We start from the raw sequence: 20,078 nt of genomic DNA, 5'->3' as shown, positions 1-20,078 counted from the left end.
GATGTAAATTTTGACTTAGCCAAAATTTCATCTAAAACAGAAAAATCAATTAAGTTTCTGGCTGCATTTCAACTTGCAAAATTATTAGAAATAATTAAAGAATAGTAAAGCATACCTAATTCAATTACCAACCTAGTAAAGGTGGATTCATTAAGTGGCTTGGTAAAGATATCTGCAAGCTGCTTTTCACTTGGCACAAAATGAAGTTCCACAGTACCATTCATCACATGTTCCCTAATGAAGTGGTACTTGATGTCTATGTGCTTTTTTCTTGAATGCTGAACTGGATTTTTATTGATGGCAATTGCACTTGTGTTATCACATAAAATAGGAATTCGTTCCACTTGTAGACCATAGTCCAACAGTTGCTTTTTCATCCAAAGAATCTGTGCACAACAACTACCAACAACAATATACTCAGCTTCAGCTATAGAAGTAGAAACTGAATTTTGCTTTTTACTAAACCAGGATACTAGCTTGTTTCCTAGAAATTGACAGGTTCCTGTTGTACTCTTTCTATCAATTTTACAACCTGCATAATCTGCATCTGAATAACCAGTTAGATCAAAACCATAATCTTATAGGGTACCAAATCCCAAGTTTTGGTGTTCCCTTGAGATATCTGAAAATTCTCTTAATAGCTACTAAATGAGATTCTCTAGGATCAGCCTAAAATCTAGCACAGAGACAAGTAGCAAATATTATATCTGGCCTACTAGCTGTTAAGTACAGAAGTGAGCCTAACCATGCCTTTATAACTTGAAATATCCACAGATTTTTCAGTTGTATTTAATTTAAGTTTAGTTGCAGTAGTCATGGGAGTTTTTACAGATGTGCAATCCATCAGATCAAACTTCTTTAAAGGATCATAAATATATTTGGTTTGACTAATGAATATTTAATCACTAACTTGCTTAACTTATAAACCGAGAAAGTAAGTTAGTTCTCCCATCATGCTCATTTCATACTTACTTTGCATCAATTTGACAAACTTTTTGCACAGTTTTTCATCTGTAGAGCCAAATATAATATCATCTACATAAATTTGAACAAGTATACTAGAGTCATTTACATTTCTAAAGATTAAAGTTTTGTCAACAGTACCTCTTGTGAAGTGATTTTCTAAGAGAAACTTTGACAAAGTATCATACAAGGCTCTAGGTGCTTGCTTAAATCCATAAAGCGCTTTCAAAAGATAGTAGACATATTTTGGAAAATTTGGATCTTCAAAACCAGGCGGCTGAATAACATAGACTTCCTCCTCCAAATCTCCATTCAGAAATGCACTTTTCGCATCCATTTGATAGACCTTGAAATTGGCATGGGCTGCATAGGCTAAGAAAATTCTGATGGATTCAAGTCTTGCAACAGGTTCAAAAGCTTCATCAAAATCTATTCCTTCTTGTTGACAGTAGTCCTTAGCAACCAATCTAGCTTTGTTCCCGACAACTATGCCATTTTTATCCATCTTGTTTCTGAATACCCACTTGGGGTCAATTGGATTCTTTCCTTTGGGCTTGGGTACCAGCTTCCATACCTTGTTTCTTTCAAATTTTTTTAGCTCCTCTTGCATAGCTAGAACCCGATCAGGATCCAACAGAGCTTCTTCTACCTTCTTTGGTTCTTTATTTGAAAGAACGCTGTTATACAGACATTCTTCTTGAGTTGCTTTTCGTGTTTGAACTCTAGATGATGCATCACCAATAACGAGCTCAAAATGGTGATCTCTAGTCCATTTTCTCTGTTGAGGTAGATTAGCTCTAGATGAAGAGGCTTCATCATTGTCTTGATGTGTGACTGAGTCACTACGCCATAAGTGCACATAGGCAACCCCTACTATACAGTTGCATAAGGCCTAAATGGTGTTACATAAGGTAGGCAACACCAAGAAGGGGTTGCCAATGTGGAAGTGGCCATAGACACCTAATACAACACTTTGTGCAACACCTCTACGTATTGCATTATGCTGATTTTGCAACAGTAGAGGCAGATATTGGCAACAACACTTAGTGTTGCATAAGGCATGATAGGACACTAAACCAGGTCCTACGTGGCAGGTGACACATCAGATGACATGTCAGTAGTAGGGGGTCCCAATAACCACGTCAACAAGCCACGTCGACATGCCACGTCAGCATGGGTCCACCTTTCACGTCAGCTGTGGGTCCCACTTTGCCACGTCAGTAATGGGACCCATATTGCCACATCATCTGTGGGGCCCACTTTGTTTCTGCAACACCATGTTTGTGCATATATAACATCAATTTCATTCAATTGTAACAGTATATACAACTATATGAAACACCATTTTTAAAATTGCAACAATATTATAATCAAATGCAACACAATATAATACAATATGCAACATCATATTCTGGAAAATGCAACACTTGGAAATATAAAATTTGGACATAACTGGTCTATTTTTACATGATACCTGCCATAAGTGGCATCTAACAATACAGTCTTATCAGGCATCCAACAAAAAAAGGGGCATCCAACATAAACAGCCCAGATCCAATAAGTTCTAAATATACGAAAGTACCAAACAACATACACCCAATTATAAATTTAAAACACCAAAAGTACATCAAACCTTTCTTCAAATGAACAGAAATAACAAATAACAAAGTCACTAAGAAGTTGTGCCTTGAGTGCCTTGAGTAACTGGAGTACAATTTTCCTCTTGATCACTGGAAACCGTGGCACATACGTCTTCGAGATTGAATGTCATACCAGGATTTGCTTCTCCCAATTTTTCACCATCTAAGCCATGTTCTCCTGCAATTTCCAGTTGAATTTGGCCTCCAATTCGCTCTCAAGGACGCATATTTTTTCAGTTAACTCTTGCACTTGTTGTTCAGTTGAGGCCTTAGTTGACGTCGAGACAGACATAGTAACAGTCCTTCCAAGTAGCCAGTTTGGTGTATGGGCCTTTCTATTAGAAGCAACTGCATTTGCTTCAGCCTCCTTTCCCTCTTCCATCAACTTCTGAATTTTTGCCTGCAAAAATTGGTTAGTGCAGTAGCTAAATATGCCATTAATATAAACTACCTCTATACAATAAAATATACTTACAAGTTTCTCCTTCATTTGTTCAGTATTTGACTTGTATTCCCGCCCTTCTTCTCGCTTACGAGTGATTGAATATATTTGAGTATCGCTTGGATGCTCAAGATACAGATCAGCCTTTTTCTGCCACATTCCATTTGCAAAACACCCGACGCATGTGATTGTGTTGTCACTGTCAACTCCTAATTTGAATATTATCATCCGTCGAGATTATGTTGATCATCCATCAGGAGCCTTGTTAATTATCTGTCGAGAGCCTTTGTAGATCACCCGTCGGGAGCCAATCTGTCACTTGATTCTATTTCACTTATGCAGAATTACAAGTCATCTTATATTTACAATTAGCCAACATATTCTGCATATCAATCTAGTAGTCAACTCAACTAATACATTGTTATTTGCAGAAATGTGCTGCAAGACATATTATTACATAAGCTACACTCTCGATGGATGTTAAATTGTCATCCTTTGGGACTATAAAGTTCTTCCATCGGGACTTTATTAAAACATCCGTCAAGAGCTACAAAAACACTATGTTAAATTTACTAAGTTGTTTTGTTCAACGTATCATGAAGTTCACAACATATTTCTAACACAAACCAATTTCGTGCCAAATAAACTAAAAATATAGATAAATTATGAACATAAAGATTATATATTAGTATACATGTAAATACGAAATGAATATATATAAATATTTATATTTTTTATATTAATGTGAAAACTGATACTATTATCATGGTTTACCAACAAAAAATAGTTAAATATTAATATTAGTGATTCGAGAGAAGAAAATAATTAAATATGGCGTGTGTAGAGTTTAAAGGTGTGTAAATAATGTAACCCCTAAATTAACTTTTTGGGACCGTTTTGTAAGGATTCAATTAGGATAGAGGGGTTGGTACCTGAAATCATGATTGTAGGAACGTTCTGGAATACGGGGACCTGGACGCGCATGATGGAGACACACATCCAGGTTTCCTATGTATGTTAGAGTCTGTCAAGATGAGATTGGCGTGTGGCTGTAGTACCATTTCATGTGGGACATAGTGATGTGAGTATGTGAGACATGATTGGGAATAGTACTCGTACTCACAAACAATGTTTGTGTAAATATTTTGGGATGACATGATATCATGACGTCCATAACCACCTGAAGTCAGGTGGCCTTCCTTAGATCTGGGCTCATTATTTTAATTGGTTTTAGAGTAATAATTAGGCTAAGTTGTTATATAGCCTATCAAATATACCCTAACAAAATAGTCATGAAGTGCATTCTGAAAATCATCATGGAAGTGCAAAAGTTGGCACTTTTTCATAAAGCTAGACGTGATTTGCATTACAATTGTTTAAGCTGGCAGGTATGTCTTTTGGTAGTAGGCAAGATTTTCAGAACTTTTCCATAAATAATGTTGTTTTGACAAAGAAGTGCAACTAAATCGGTAACCTTATTACTTTATCTTCTCAAAGAAAACCATAATAATAATTCCTTTCATTAACCATTTATCTTACTAAATGTTATATTTAGATATGCTTTATAACTATGAACTATGCTAAACCAGTTATTAGATGAGCTCAAATATTTTGAATGCTCTTAAGAACTCGTTCACTATAATTATCAAGGTGTTGATATCTTCTCGGTTTACCAAATTTTTATATCAAAATATGACTTTCATGACTATAATTGCCTTAGTTGATGATATGATTAATCATAAAATTAACTTGAATATGTAAAAGCATCTCTAGTAGACTCTTTATTTAGGATCTTAACTCAAAATATAAAGAACATGAGTGAAAATGCAACTCTAACAGGCTCTTAGTGATTGTTCGCACAAAAACACGCAAGCATACACGGTCAGAAGTAGTATAAGATTAAGTTTAGTTCGTTCCCACAGAGACAAGTATCAAGTTGAATTTGATTCTCTAATTAAACTAACTAAAAGTAATTATGCTAGAATGAATTAATTAAGAGATTAAAATCAAGTTACTTATGTGAAATAAAACATGGGATTCCAACTTCATTAAATACTTAATTCAGAGTTTAAGCCTTTAATCGTAGTATGTGACGATTATGATAACTAATCAGACAACACGAAATTGGTACACGCTATCTTTCGATATATGTTACCCTACCACTCAGCATCCATAAATTAGATAGAAGCTGGCAGACACCAATTATGTTTAGACCCTATATGTCTAAAAGATTTGAAAACATAACGGGTTAAGAGCAAGTTATTCATTGAGATCACATAGGGCAGCGTAAGTTGGTTAAAATTACAATACAAATCATGCATGTCAAAACATCTAAAAACCTATGCTAGCATGGCAAGTACTAAACCTCTATACCCACTTTTGCATTTAATAGAGATTAACAATACAACTTAGATGTTAACTACGTATCCAAGAAGATTAAGCACAACCATACGAGGAAATCAATAATTCATCACATACTGAAAACTTAAAGGTAGTCAACTACTAATCTCCATAAATAAAACCGCTAAAATCCCCTGATAACGATTAGTTCATAATCGAACACGACTCTACTACTACTAATCCTTAAATTACCACCCCCAAACATAAAATATTCAATGACCCCTTTGAAGACAATAATAAGGGTAGAAAGAGCATACCTAGCTGTTGGCAGGATCACCCTCTTCAGGTGGAGAATCAGGAGGAGGATACACCTTGTTAGCTCTAAAACCTGGCCAATCCCTGCATCTAGCCATTTAAGAATTTCTTTCTTCACCACCTCTTTCATGATAGGATTGAGTCTTCTCTGATGTTCAACGGTAGGTTTACTTCTTTCCTCAAGCATAATTTTATGCATATAATAAGAAGGGCCGATTCCCTTGATATCTGCTATAGTCCATCAGATTGTTGATTTAAACTCTCTCAGAATTTACAAAAGCTTGTCCTCATCACTACGTGAAAGGTTAGACGCAATAATAACAGTTAACATAGATGTGTCACCTAAAAGTGCATACCTCAAGTGATGTGACAATGGTTTGAGCTCAAGTGCTGGAGCTTATTCAATAGATAGTTTAAGACACTCCTTAGAATTTTTTAGCTTTGCTAATCAAATAGAATCGAATGGCATATCCAAATTCCTCTTCCACCGAGATGCATTCAACAACTGAAGTTGCTCTGCTCCTTCTTCATCTTCCATATCAGATTCCCCTATTAAAGCTCTCTCTAAGGTATTCGACCTTAGCAATTGCTCAATCTATGAATTCACTACAAGGTCAACCAACTCAACTTTATAACACTCCTCTTCATCTGTTGGAAATTTGATTGCATTGAACACATTAAAAGTCACATCCTGATCTTGAACCCTCATTGTAAGCTCTCCTTTTTGTACAGCGATCAAAGTTCGGCATGTAGCTAAGAATGGTTTTCCCAAGATAATAGGAATCTTCTTATTCTCCTCAAAGTTTATAATGACAAAATAAGCAGGGAAGATGAGTTTATCCACTTTAACCAAGACATCTTCCATTATACCTCTCCGATACGTGATGGACCGATCAGCCAGTTGTGAGGAAATGTTTGTAGGTTTTGGATCAGGCAGACCAAGTTGCATGAAGATAAATAATGGTATAAGATTGATACTAGCCCCCAAGTTGCACAAGCACTTGCCAAAAGATAACTTACCAATAGTCACTACACCATAAATGGCCTACAGCAACACCAAGAAAATGTTACAACAGGCCCAAAAAAGTGTTACCACAGCCAGAAAAAGGCCTAAGGTAACATAAAATTTAAGTTGCTTTTTTTCGAGTTACCTTTGGCCCCTAAGGTAACATTTCCTTTGCCCTGGTGCAACATGGACTTTTGTGTTACAATAGACATCAAAGGTAACGTCAATGTATGTCTATAGTATCACACTATATATGTTACCTTTGCACTTTGAATTTGCAAAAAAACATGGGGTCCACTTGTGGGGCCCATATTGGGGCCCACAGGTGAGCCCCATTTTTTATAATGATTTGTATTATATTAATTTGACATGATTTGTTTGTAAATTGAACACATATACTACATGAAATTATGCTATTTGAAATCGAACAATCCCATCATTACATACCACAAAATGTATTACATACAAACCAACTCAAACATTCAAACCATCACATGTCTAAAACTACGACAACGACAATTATTTTAACAAAACAAAATAGTTCAGTTCTTTACTAAACATTAGGAAAAAAAAGATAAACTTAATAAAATAGTAACACTGGAAATTCTTCACATTCTCCTCGACTTCAGACGCAAGTGTTTGGTCCACTTTTTGTTAAGTGTCCTCTTTTACCAGCATGTCCCTAACTGCATGATACCCCAAAGATAACAATGCACAAATTAGTTAAGCACTTCTGATAGATGCTTTAGGCAGACAAACAGTAAACCGCATTCATGAGAGTGCAAAAACATGGTAGAATTTACGAAATAAATATAATGTACGTACAAAACAAAGTTAAAATATTAGAGGGGCAGGGATGATATAACCGAAATAGATAAAGCCTTATACGATGTAATTCTAAAGAAATTACATTACAGTAGCATGTAATTCCAGAAATACAGGTTCAACAGAAATGCATCTGGTGACATGCATTCAGCAGAACGCAGACAAAGCATTACAGTATCATGTAATTCCAGAAATACAGGTTCAACAGAAATGCAGGTGAGTATTTAAATTGTGGACAAAGAGGTATATGTCAAAAAAGGCCGACAACCTCTAAAAACGAATTTCGCATCCATGACAGAACAATGTATATTAACTGACTGTTCTGGTGCTAAGAAACCCCTCAGATAAGTAAATTCAACAAAATCACATATCTTGCTTTAACATCTGTTTTATACAGATTCAATTGCAAATTTAAATGAACAAACTGCAGATGTGAAGATATAAATTACCTGATCCCTGCAACAATCCTAGCTGACATTATTTTTGATGTTTCAGCATAACGTTGCCCCATGATCCATGTAAGCGCCGTAGCATAAACTGCGTATGAATATCACTAGGCGTTAAATTCAGCGCTGCCAATTTCATAATCAATTCAAATTTACAAGATTATCACCAGTCAAAACTCTGCATTACTTCTGTAATAATATTCTACAATCTAAGCATAAGTAAAGAAAGGTGTACAAACTTAGGTTATGTATTCTTCACATGCTAAACAGATGTTTATTTTCCCTGGTCTTCCTAAACAGCATCTAAATATGTGCTAACTAATAGATCCACAAGAATCTATATCAAAAAGCAATGGTAGAGCTAGAAAACCTTAACTCAGGGGACAGGGCACTAAAATAAATTAAAAACATACAAGTTAGACATCTCTTTATAAAAAAAAAATTCTCTACTGGGGACAAAAATTATTTCCAATCATATACCATAATATGATTAGTATTTTTTTTTTATTTTTGGGTTTAGTGGGGACTATAAGTCTCATCTACATTAAACTATTTCAAAAACTGCACAAAACATTATTACACGTAAAGGAGAACCAATCGTATAACATGAATATGAATACAAAGAAGTAGAGCTGGAAAATTACTTTTACAAAGTTAACAATGACAACCATAATTGGTATGAGTCTAGCATATTAGTTTACGACAGTGGAATTCTCGAGTTGATGATTTGATTCGTATAGAAATCCTTTAGGCCTTCACCCCTTCCTCCTGAACAACTTTAGTAGTCGTAAATCCTAATCAACATAATAAGTTTCTGTAATATATGCATCAGACCAAACACACAAGAATCTGCACTTTATGTACTGAGGAAAATTTCTTGCTCAGAGTAAGACCTAAATGGTTGGTGACTTTAATATAGGGCTCTGCCTTCAAACTGAATGCACGTTATAACCCTTCCCTTAACACAGAACAAATATAAGTTGAATTCATTTTAAGATACTGCACAACTTAGTATGTACAAGCCTACACAACGTGAAACAACTTTACCTACACCAGTATATTCAAATTTAAAAAACTCATAAGTCGTTGTAGACACCGGATAATCAAATTAAAAAAACTCATAAATCGTGGTAAATACCAGATAGTCACTTACATCCTGAACTCCATAATTGCGGATAGCATTCCCAACTTTCATCACAATGTTGTACATTTGTTTGTAAGTCAGCCACACGTAACTTCCATGCTACATGTAAAACAAAAGTAATCTTACTATTACTTAAGAAAATGTAATGTAAACAGAGGAAGTGAGGACAATACTAGTTAAACTGTATATATAATGCTTTGGAAAATGAGCGATTAGTATAACTTAAAAATGGACATCATGCACCAGACGCCAATAGCTTATTCTATAAATTGATAAATTAAGCCACAGTGAGGATCTAGACAGATGTTGGGCGAAAAGCTAGAATCGTAAGTTTTACCAAATTTTGGACTAAAACAAAATTAAACTAAACCAACTTACACGTTACCTATATAGACACTTCTTACGTGTCTTTCATTAAAAGATACCTATTCATGTTAATTACTGAGTAACAAACAAATCCAAAAGTATGACAATTTCTAAACCAAAATGCCCATCATCACACAAAACTACTCAATTCAAATCCTCCCCTCTAAAGCACACATATATATACACTTGATACTTCTACAAGTACCAAATCCAGCTAATATACAGCAAAACAGAAACCAAACCAACACAAAAACACACTCAAAACCAGTCAAGCTTACGAGTTTACAAACACAAAAATCATTCAAAACTAGTCAAGGTTACGAATTAACAAATATAAATAATTCACTCAACATTTGATACTAGTAAAAAAAACTTCCAAATTTATGAATATAACAAACACAATCCACACTAAATTTCATTCAACGCTAGTAAATCTTCCAAATTTCAGAATATAACAAACACAACACACACAAAATTTCATTCAACACTAGGAAATCATCCAAATTTATGAATATAACAAACAGTAAAACAGAAATATACATTTAAAACTAGTAAAACTTACAATCTCCCGGTGACCAAGCATTCGATTATTAAGATTCTTTTCACCCATTACAAATGAAAGTGCACTGCTCAGCCGAAATATAATACACTGAAGTTGTGGAACAGATAAACTACTCCCGTTTCGAGATTCTAATAACTCCGAAATACAACACAATATAAAATGTAAATATCCAAATTAAAGAAGCCCTAAAACCAAAGAGAAACATGAATTACCTGAAGTTAAAGCGAAGAAATCGAGTCATATGAATTGAAAATAAGAAACCCCTAATTGGAAGAGCCCTTGCCAAACTATATTGAAAAACCCTAATTTGAAGAAGAAAATTTACTTTAGATGAAGAGATTTACAGAGAGGCTATGTATGAGACAGAGGTTTAAGAGAGAGAGAGAGTTTTAGGAAGAGTACAAGAGAGGGAGAAGAGGAAGAGAGTGTAATGACGAGATAAAAAGTGGGTTGGGCGGCTTTCATCCAAAAAAAGGGCGCTCCGTTTGAAATTTTTTACAAATTTTGTCCGCTTTTAAAAATTTCAAGTCTCCAGAAAAAGTATACAATTTGTAAGTTATAATTGTAGTAAATAATATTGAAAACATTATTTTAGAACAAAATTAGTTATATAATTTGTTACTTGCATAAATCTGTATATTTACATTTTAATTTTTATTTTTAAAAATGTGTACATCAATGCTCGTATCAGAATGAAAGAGAATTATAATATTTTAATTTTTTATTACTTAAAATTTTATATTAAAATTTTAAAATTTTGACTTTTCTAAAATTTTAATACCCAAGTCAGTCCAAAAAACTACCGCTTCTCCAAAAGTTTTGAGCCTACTTTAGTACACCTTATCGAGAGCCCAATATTGCTAATTTTTTTACTAAACTTTTAAGTTTAAATAGTGTTCAAATTTTTTAATAATAAAAAATTATTAGTTACTAATTAGTACAGTTTACAGAATTTAACAAAAATAATTTATTTTATCAATCTTAGCTAATATTAAAATTATTGCTTAATTGTGTCATCAAAATTGATTAATTTTGAAGTCAAATAATTATATAAATTTAATTGTTTGTAAAATATTACTTTTTTATCCATTAACACCCTATTGTAACATAAGTTTCCACATGTTACGATATGTAACACTTTGAAGGTATAGTAACATGTTATGAAGGCTATGGTAACATGAAAAACACTAGGTTGCGGTAGGCTAAGATGAGCATACCTAAGGTAACATAATTTTGTAACACGCATGATTAAACCATTGCGATATGCCATCTATGGCGTAGTGAGTGCATGGTATCGTGAAACTTCCCGGATCATTAAGTTTAGGAGGCAATTTTTATTACAACACCGCACTGCACTCTTCCGTTAGAGCAACGGTTTCCAACTCCTCGAGTTTTAACTCCCGAGATAGAATACCCTTCATAAACTTAGCATAGCTCAGCATCTGTTCTAGAGCTTCCGCAAAAGGTATGTTAATATGCAATTTTTGAAAACCTCCAGAAAATTGACAAACTTCTTGTCAAACTTCTGCTTCTGAAGTCTTTTTCGATATGGAGGAGGTGGATAGACCTGTTTATTTCCCATATTCTGCTCAGGAGTAGATTGTTCAACAGAATTATTGTTCGTTTCCGCTTCTCCATCCTTCTGATAAGCTTTATCATAAAAAAATCCACTATCTGGTTCAGGGGAGAGCGCGGGCGCGCTGAGAGGTAGCGCGGGCGTGCTGACCTCTGCCCGTGCACTTCTCCGTTTAGCCTAACTGCTGATTTTTGATGGTTAGCGACTTTTCTAGATCTCTAAGTGACTGCTTTCAACTGTTTTTTGACTTCCCTCTTGCCTGGGTTAACCTCTGTTCCTTTTGGTCTATTCAACAATGCATTAGCAATTTGTCCAATTTGATTCTCCAAAGTTTTGATCAAAACAACTTGACTTTTACACATTAGACTCAATTCTTCCAATTTAGATTTTTCATTAGCAGACTGACCAGCACTTCAATGAGATTGTTGTTGCATTCCTGATGGCTGAAATTATTGCCTTGGTGCATACCGTTGTTGAAAACTAGGAGGGTTGAATGGATTGGCTCCAAACTGCTGGTACGGTTGTTGTGGATGTTGAATATCATTCTGATTATTGCTCCAGCTGAAATTAGGATGGTTTCGGTTATTAGGATGATAAGTGGCATGAACTGGTTGCTGTGGTCTCTGAAAATTGCTTACAAACTATGCTGACTCACTAGATATAGCACATTGATCCGTCGCAAGTGCACCTCCAGAAAGATCATAAACACTTGCTATCTGATGAACTCCATAGTTGGTCAGAGAATCCACTTTCATAGTCAACGCCTTTAGCTGAGCCGCTATAGCTGTAATTATATCCACCTTCAAAATTCCTACTACCTTGCCTTGTGGTAGTCTCTGAGTTAGATTCTGATATTCATGATTAGCCATCATTTCAATTAGCTCATAAGCTTCCTCATACCTCTTAGCACATAAGGCTCCGCTTGATGCTGCATCTAGCATGGGTCATGACTGTGCTCCTAACCCATTTTAGAAGCAATTAATTACCATCCAATCAGGCATTCCATGATGAAAACACTTCATAAGCAATTCCTTGTAGCGCTCCCAAGCTTCACATAAAGATTCTCCCAACTACAGTGCAAATTGAATAAGAGCATTCCTGATTGCAGCTATTTTTGCCATAGGGAAGAATTTAGTAAGAAATTTCTGAGCAAGATCCACCCATGTCGTAATTGAACCTGCTGGTAGAAAGTGCAACCAGCTCTTAGCTTTATCCCTCCGAGAAAATGGTAAAAGTCTCAGTTTCACAACATCTTCCAAAGCACATTGAACTTGAAGGTTTCGCAAATCTCGATAAAATCCGTAATGTGCATATTGGGATCTTCCGTTGCAGCACCCCAAAACTGGACTGAATTCTGTACCATTTGAATCATGCCAGGCTTGATTTCAAAGGTATTAGCTGCAATGGTTGGTCTGACAATTCTAGACTGAATGTCATTGATTTTCGGTTGAGAATAATCCTTCAATGCATTCATTTCTGCTACTGGTTCTCCCATTTCCATGACCATTTCCGTTTCTACTTCTTCTAGTGTGTCCTTACGAGACTGAGAACGTTTTCACATACACGCTCGCTTGAATACCTGAAACAAACAAGCAAAGTAAAATTGGTAAGAGAAATAATTATATTGAGTGAACTTTAACAACCACTGATGACAAACACATAAAAAACAACACATATAAGTCAAGTCATCTATAAGTCAAGTCATCAACTTAAGCCGATATATAGCATTCTAAATGGATATAAAATCCACTTATCCCGTCTTTCTTTATTTTGAAGAGTCGCAACTCACTCTTAACTTATATTTTTTAATAAAATTATCTTTTAACTTTCCTTCTCTCTCATATTTTTTGTGTACTTTTATAACTTCAATGTACTTTTAATTATAAAATAATAGATTAAGAGTTGGTTTAAATATTATTGTTGGAGATGAACCTTTTTTATCTTACTAAGAGCCAATTTTTTATAATGTTTATAAAAAGTGTACTAAGAGTCTTTTGGAGATACTCTTAGGATTTCTAAACTATATGTTTACTTTTTGTTTTGTTTATTTGAAGTCAACATGGTTGACAACTTTTAGTAACAATGCGATTAGTACATGAAAGTAATAGTTGGTCAAGAGTAGAATTGGGGAAATAATAGGAAGGGGCTGTTGCTTTATAGCTGCCACTTTGCTCCTAGTTATATTTAGGTGTAGTAGTTCCTTTTCTTGATGTTACGTAACCCGCTCTCTATATACTTCATATATACAAAATTGAGTTTACACTTATATAAGTTTCCTTCTTGTTTACTCGTTTACATATTTTCAATATTCTAGTAACAGAGCCACAGCCCTTTGACCATAAAAATACACACGTAAGTGCAGAAAATGGAGTCTAGGAAAAATTAAGAAGGTTCGTTTGGTTTCATCTATCCAATGTATACTAAGACTAGTTATACGACATCGGCTATGAAAAAGAAACTATTTATTCCAGCACATGAAGTATGGGAAGTAATAGAACCCAATAATGTCAATGCTATTTTTGAGGATAAAATTGACAAACAAGCATTAACTGTTATTTACCAGGGGATTCTAGAGGATTTGCTGTTGACACTTGCTGAAAAGAAAACAGTTAAGTAGACGTGGGAGGCTGTTAGGACATTGTGCCTAGGTACAGAAAGGTGAAGAAGGTAAATGCATAAACACTGAAAGGAGAATTTGAATCACTAAACATGAAACATAGCAACTCGATCAATTTTATATGAAACTGAATGGATTGATTACAAATATCTGGGCTTTGGGAGAGAAATTTGAGGAGACTTATATGGTGAAAAAATGTTTTTAGTAGTACCTTTAAAAATTTCTACGAATTGATTCATCCATTGAACTATTTTGGAACTCAGAGGAGCTGTCAGTGGAAGAAGTTATTGGGTCCCTGAAAACTCATGAGAAGAGAATTTGGGGAGAGACAAAAGTGAACGAGGGAAAGATTTTACTGATAAAGAACGAGTAGAGAAAACATGAGCAAGCAGATGGACAACTCTTGCTTACTAGAGATGAATGGATAAAAATATCATGCAAGGAAAGATATCGAAGGAGTTATGAAAGTCTTGGAAAAGATGGTGAACGTAGAAGATGTGGCCGAAACAGAGTGAGGTGCTTTAACTGTGGAGCTCTGACTGCCAAAAACCATGACAAGATAAAAAGAGTAGGTTTGATGTAAATTTAACCCATATCTAACATGGATGGTATAATTTTGACTTTATTGTTAATATTTTAATTTTATATTTTGTCTAGTTTACTATTGTGCAAAGATGTATGACATATAATTCCATAATTTTATTTTTAAGAAATTCATGAAGCACAGAATGAAAGGGTTTCGCAGAGAAAGTTTCATCACCGCTTGTCAAGAAAGGGGTATATTAGTCTAAAAGAAGATGAAGTAAGGTTAAAGTGAATACTTCAATATTCTAAGCATATTTGTCATGGATTTTTATATTTTATTTCATTTTAAACAGATCAAGAAATGAAGGTTGGAGTCGGGAGTACGTCCTAATAGAGCACTATTTTTGGAAAAGGCTCGCAAGCGAAAAAATGAGGAAGAGATGGGTGAAGACTTAGATGTTATATGCGAAAAAATTTAAAGTCTCCTGTATGATTATATTTGCATACTAGTAGGGCCATCAGTTATATTGAATACAAATGATTGAAATGCAATTATTCAACTAATAAATGAAAAATTAAATGATTTAAATCTTCACAGTTTGCATGTACTTATAAATATCATGCAAATGAAATATATTAATATTAAATAGAGAGAAAGGTCTGAATGCCTGATAAACAGATAAATATTAACAAATACCGGAATGTCTTTTGAAAATATCAGAATCTATTATGAAAAATTCAAAATTCACAAAACATTGTATTTAAAAAAATTATTTCAATTTCCACCACAGCAGATTCCATTATGCAAAATTATGTTGGAAATCAATTTAGTTATTTTTATTTCATGTTAATTGGATGATTTGTTGGAAAAGAAAGAGAAGGGTGAAATATGATTTGATGTAGGTGAAGATGTTCTCAATACAATTTTGGAGAGTCGTGAGCATTGTGGAAGGGTTCGGGCTATTGGAGTGTACATACCTCCGAAATAATACTTTATGTTGCGGAGGGAAAAAAGATTCGCATCACGAAGGAAAAGTTGATGGCACTAAATCAACAAAGAGATGTCAAGGCCAATAAAAAGATGCAGGCTTTTGAGGAATAGATTGCTCAATAGAAGGCAATGATTTCTTTAGTAGTTCCTCTTCACTCCCCAATGTAGTCCGAAAAGGAAAGCCAACAGCCAGTAAAAGGAATTATATGTGATGCTGATGATGATGAGGAATGTCTTCCTATAGTTCCTCACCCTAGGCCTTTCCCCCCGAAATTTTGGTAAATTTACCAGAAGTTAGTATTTTAATTTTATTAAATAATTTCCTGAATAATTTGGTCATTTATATATTATAGAGACTGTGCTTATGATGTTTAATTGAATGTATTATTAATGTAAGAAAATCCAAAACACGGACTGTATAGTGTATTATAATATTAGAAAATATGTTGCACAATTTGATGTGTTATTTTTTTGTCTAACCGCAAGTGTATAGTGTCTATTTCTAGTACAAAGTTGTGATTGGAGGTCGTATCCATAAGGAGACTAAGCTTTAAGAATTTTAATTTAATTGTTATGAATTATTTCTGAGAGAATAAATGAATATTGAAGCTTTTTAACTAACTACTAATGCAATTAACTATGTTTTTAATTCAATTAACTAAAGGTCCAGGATGGTGTAGGTTCACCATGTTTACACCAAACTAATCATAGAGGCATATAAATTTAGTGGGTCGAGTAATTAAGGTAAAAGTTATTCTTTCCCCATCATTAACACTTTCAAAAATTCCAATGATGCTTCCACTCTCACTTTCAATTCTTCTATCATGTAAGTAAAATCTCCCTATCTATTACCCATATTGCATATAGGTAATGTATGATATTGGCCAATTACACATATAAGCTTTTTGCTCCAAATAAGCTTTTTATCCTTCAAATCTTTCAAATCAAAGATTCTTGATTTCCAACAATAAAATATTATAATATGATACTAAAATAATATCTAGTTGATTTCAATATTGAGGTGGAAGGCCACATGTTTGTGGCCCCACTACCACTTGACACTAACATGTCAGGTCGTGCGACACCACATGTCAGATGTGACCGAACACGTGGAACGTACACGTGATCTCTAACAGTTATGTATCAACCATTATATTATTGTGAATTTCTTGTATGGTCATTTTTCAAAAATACCGACTAATTTGATGTTAAAGTATATACGTAATATATATTAATCAATTGTATAAGTATTAAACGGAGAAAATAGTAGTGCTTTAGTCTGCGAAATACTTGTCTTATTTCTGGAAAACGGAAATAAAATATACTGAAAAGACTCCAAATTAACTGATCCTACAAAATAGGACATAACCCAACTATCTCCTCACTACTCTATACCACTACTTATTCTATTCTCCTAAATAAATGACTACTAACTAGCTGACCAAATCAAAATATACATTAACATATTTGAACATAAGTTTGAGATTACATATTCAACAATCTGCCCTTTAATCTCAAACATGTCCACTCAGATTATTAATTCCCAATAGCTTTCTCATGTCTTCGAACTTGTTCTTGATCAATGCCTTCGTCATTATGTCTGCTCGTTGTTCACTGCTACTCACGTGCTTCAAAATAACTTCACCATATTTCACAGATGCCTTAATGAAGTGATGTCGCACGTCTGTGTGCTTGCTTCGTCCATGAAATACTGGGTTTTTCACCAAGTCTGTAGCTGATCTATTGTTGATGCATATTACCACTGGACCAATGAACTCTGATATGATTTGACTAAAAACATTTCAAGTCAATATAGCTTGACAGGCTGCTGAAGTGGTAGCCATGAATTCTGCTTCACACGAGGACAATTCTACACATCATTGTTTTTATGAAACCCAGTTTATGGAACTTTCATTTAAGTAGAAAACCATTCCGCTTGTGCTCCTTCTATCATCCAAATGACCAGCCAAATTGTTGTCAGAGAACCCGTTTAAGACACTGTTATTGCTGTCTTCGGAGTATACCAGGCCGAAGTAAATTGATCCCTTCACGTATCTCATTATCCAAATTACTGCTTCCAGGTGAAGTTTTGTTGTCCTTTCCATGTAACATCTAACAATTCCCACACAAAAAGAAATATCTGGACTATTTCAACACAATGTGGTCAACCTTTTGTTCTAGTTCAATACCCAAGTACTAACTAAGCTTCCCCAAGTTGCTCATCTGAAATTTTTTACCCATCGTTGTCTTAAATTTTTCAGTCAAAACAATACTGGAACCTGTGACTAGAAGAACATCTACATACACTACTATGATCAACATTTCATCGTGCTCCTTTCTGGTGTATACTGCTGGTTCGTAAGGGCATCGTGTGAATCGAAGTTTTTCAAGGTAAGAATACAACTTAGCTTACCAAACACGAGGTGATTGACGAAGACCATATTGCGCTTTTTTCAATTTATAGACAAGTTGTTTTTTTCCTGCCTATTCAAAACCTTCAGGCTGAGCTACATATACATCTTCCTTGATATCTCCTTTTAGGAATGTTGTATTCACATCGAGATGATGAACTGCCCAATTTTTCTTTGCCGACAAAACTAATAACAGTCTCACTATTTCGAGTCGGGTGACTGGGAGTCAGGTGAATCGAGTATACACTTCGTCATAGTAAACACCTTGTTCTTGAACGTATCCCTTTGCTACATGTCGTGCCTTATGTCTAATGACCTTTCCGTTAGCATCCTTTTTCAGTTTATAGATCCATTTCAGACCAATGACTTTTTTTCCAGGTGGCAGCGTTGTTAATTTCCATGTCACATTTTCTTTGATGGATTTCATCTCTCATTCCATGGCCTGTTTCCTGTTTTCATCCTTGACAGCCTGTTTGAAATTTCCAGGCTCATCGACACCCGTACGATATAATTCATCTCTTACCTCTTCTGTTTCTTCATATATATCTCTGATTAATCTGCTTTTTTTTGGTTTATTGTTGTCATCATAATCATCATGATTTAGACGAGTAGTAGTCTTTATTTGGGTGGGAGTATGCAGAGGATCTTCTTGATAGAAATTCCCTTTATTTACTTCCATAGGCTGAGAATAAATGTCGATATCAACTTCATCTGCAAGCTTCACAGTAAATTTTTATGAAGCCTCCCTTTCAATGTCTGATTTATTCCAAGGCCAGGATTAGAATTCTTCGAAGGTTACATCTCGACTCACTTAAACTTGATCATTTTCAGGGTCATAGAGCCGATACCCTTTGGTTCCTAGTTCTTTCCCAAGATTGATGACTATTTTGCTATGATCCTCCAGTTTTTTAACATATCTTTCAGTCATTTTCATGTATATTGTCAGTATTGTGAGTGCTCTCGTAGGGACTCTGTTAAGAAAATATACTAAATGCTGGATAGCTTATCCCCACATTTTCATTGGCAATTTTGTCTCATTCATGCAACTCCTAGCCATCTCCACTATTGTTCTGTTACAACGCTCCACTACGCCGTTTTGTTGAGGCGTATAAGGAGTTGTATAGTGTTGTTCAATTCCAGCACCCTCCAAGTATTCTTTGAATTCGTTTGACATAAATTCACCCCCTCTACCTGTCCGGAACACCTTAATCCATTTTTCCGTACCTTTCTCTACTTGAGCTCGAAAACATTTAAAGGCCTTGAATGCTTCATCTCTGATTTTAAGAAAATAGAACCACATAAATCTACTAAAATCATCAACAAGGAGGAAGAAATACCTATTGCCTGATTCTGTCTCTGGAGTAATCGGTGCACACCGATCGCCATGGATGAATTCGAGAATCCCTCCAACTTTATAGTTAGCTTTATATTGAAATTTATTTCATGCTTGTTTTGATATTAAGCATCCATCACAAACATTCCCTGATTGGTTTATTTTGGGAATCCCTTTCACCATATGTTCATTTATCATCATATGCATAGCTTGATAATTCACATGTCCAAGGCGCATATGCCAGAGTTTGGACCTCTCATCAACTTTAGCAAGAAAACATGTTTTGTTACCGGTTTCCATGGTCAATTTATACAAACTATTTGATGATCATTTAACCTTCATCAATAGTCTTTCCATCTCGTCATAGATCCACATAAAATCCCCTTTTAGTACTACCTTGTTTCCATCTTCGGACATTTTTCCCAAGCTTATGATATTGTTACATAGGCTAGGGATATAGTACACATCAAACAAGCATTTCTCTTCTCCGTTTTTGCACAACATCATGACAATCTCTTTCCCCTCAATCTTGAAGGTTGAGTCATCTCCAAAATGAACCATGCCTGTGATTGTCTC

The 20,078-nt window shown here is 34.7% G+C and overlaps 1 non-coding gene across 1 annotated transcript; it reads left to right on the top strand.

Moving 5' to 3' along the window:
* The first annotated feature begins 12,624 nt into the window (after nt 1-12,624).
* Nucleotides 12,625-12,731, top strand: LOC141715361 (small nucleolar RNA R71). The gene has a single exon (XR_012572127.1). It is a non-coding gene; the product is annotated as a small nucleolar RNA R71 (small nucleolar RNA).
* Nucleotides 12,732-20,078: the final 7,347 nt, after the last annotated feature.

The sequence above is a fragment of the Apium graveolens genome, chromosome 3 (assembly GCF_009905375.1).
Source record: "Apium graveolens cultivar Ventura chromosome 3, ASM990537v1, whole genome shotgun sequence".
Classification (NCBI taxonomy): domain Eukaryota; kingdom Viridiplantae; phylum Streptophyta; class Magnoliopsida; order Apiales; family Apiaceae; genus Apium; species Apium graveolens.
This window is presented reverse-complemented; position numbering and strand designations above follow the sequence as displayed.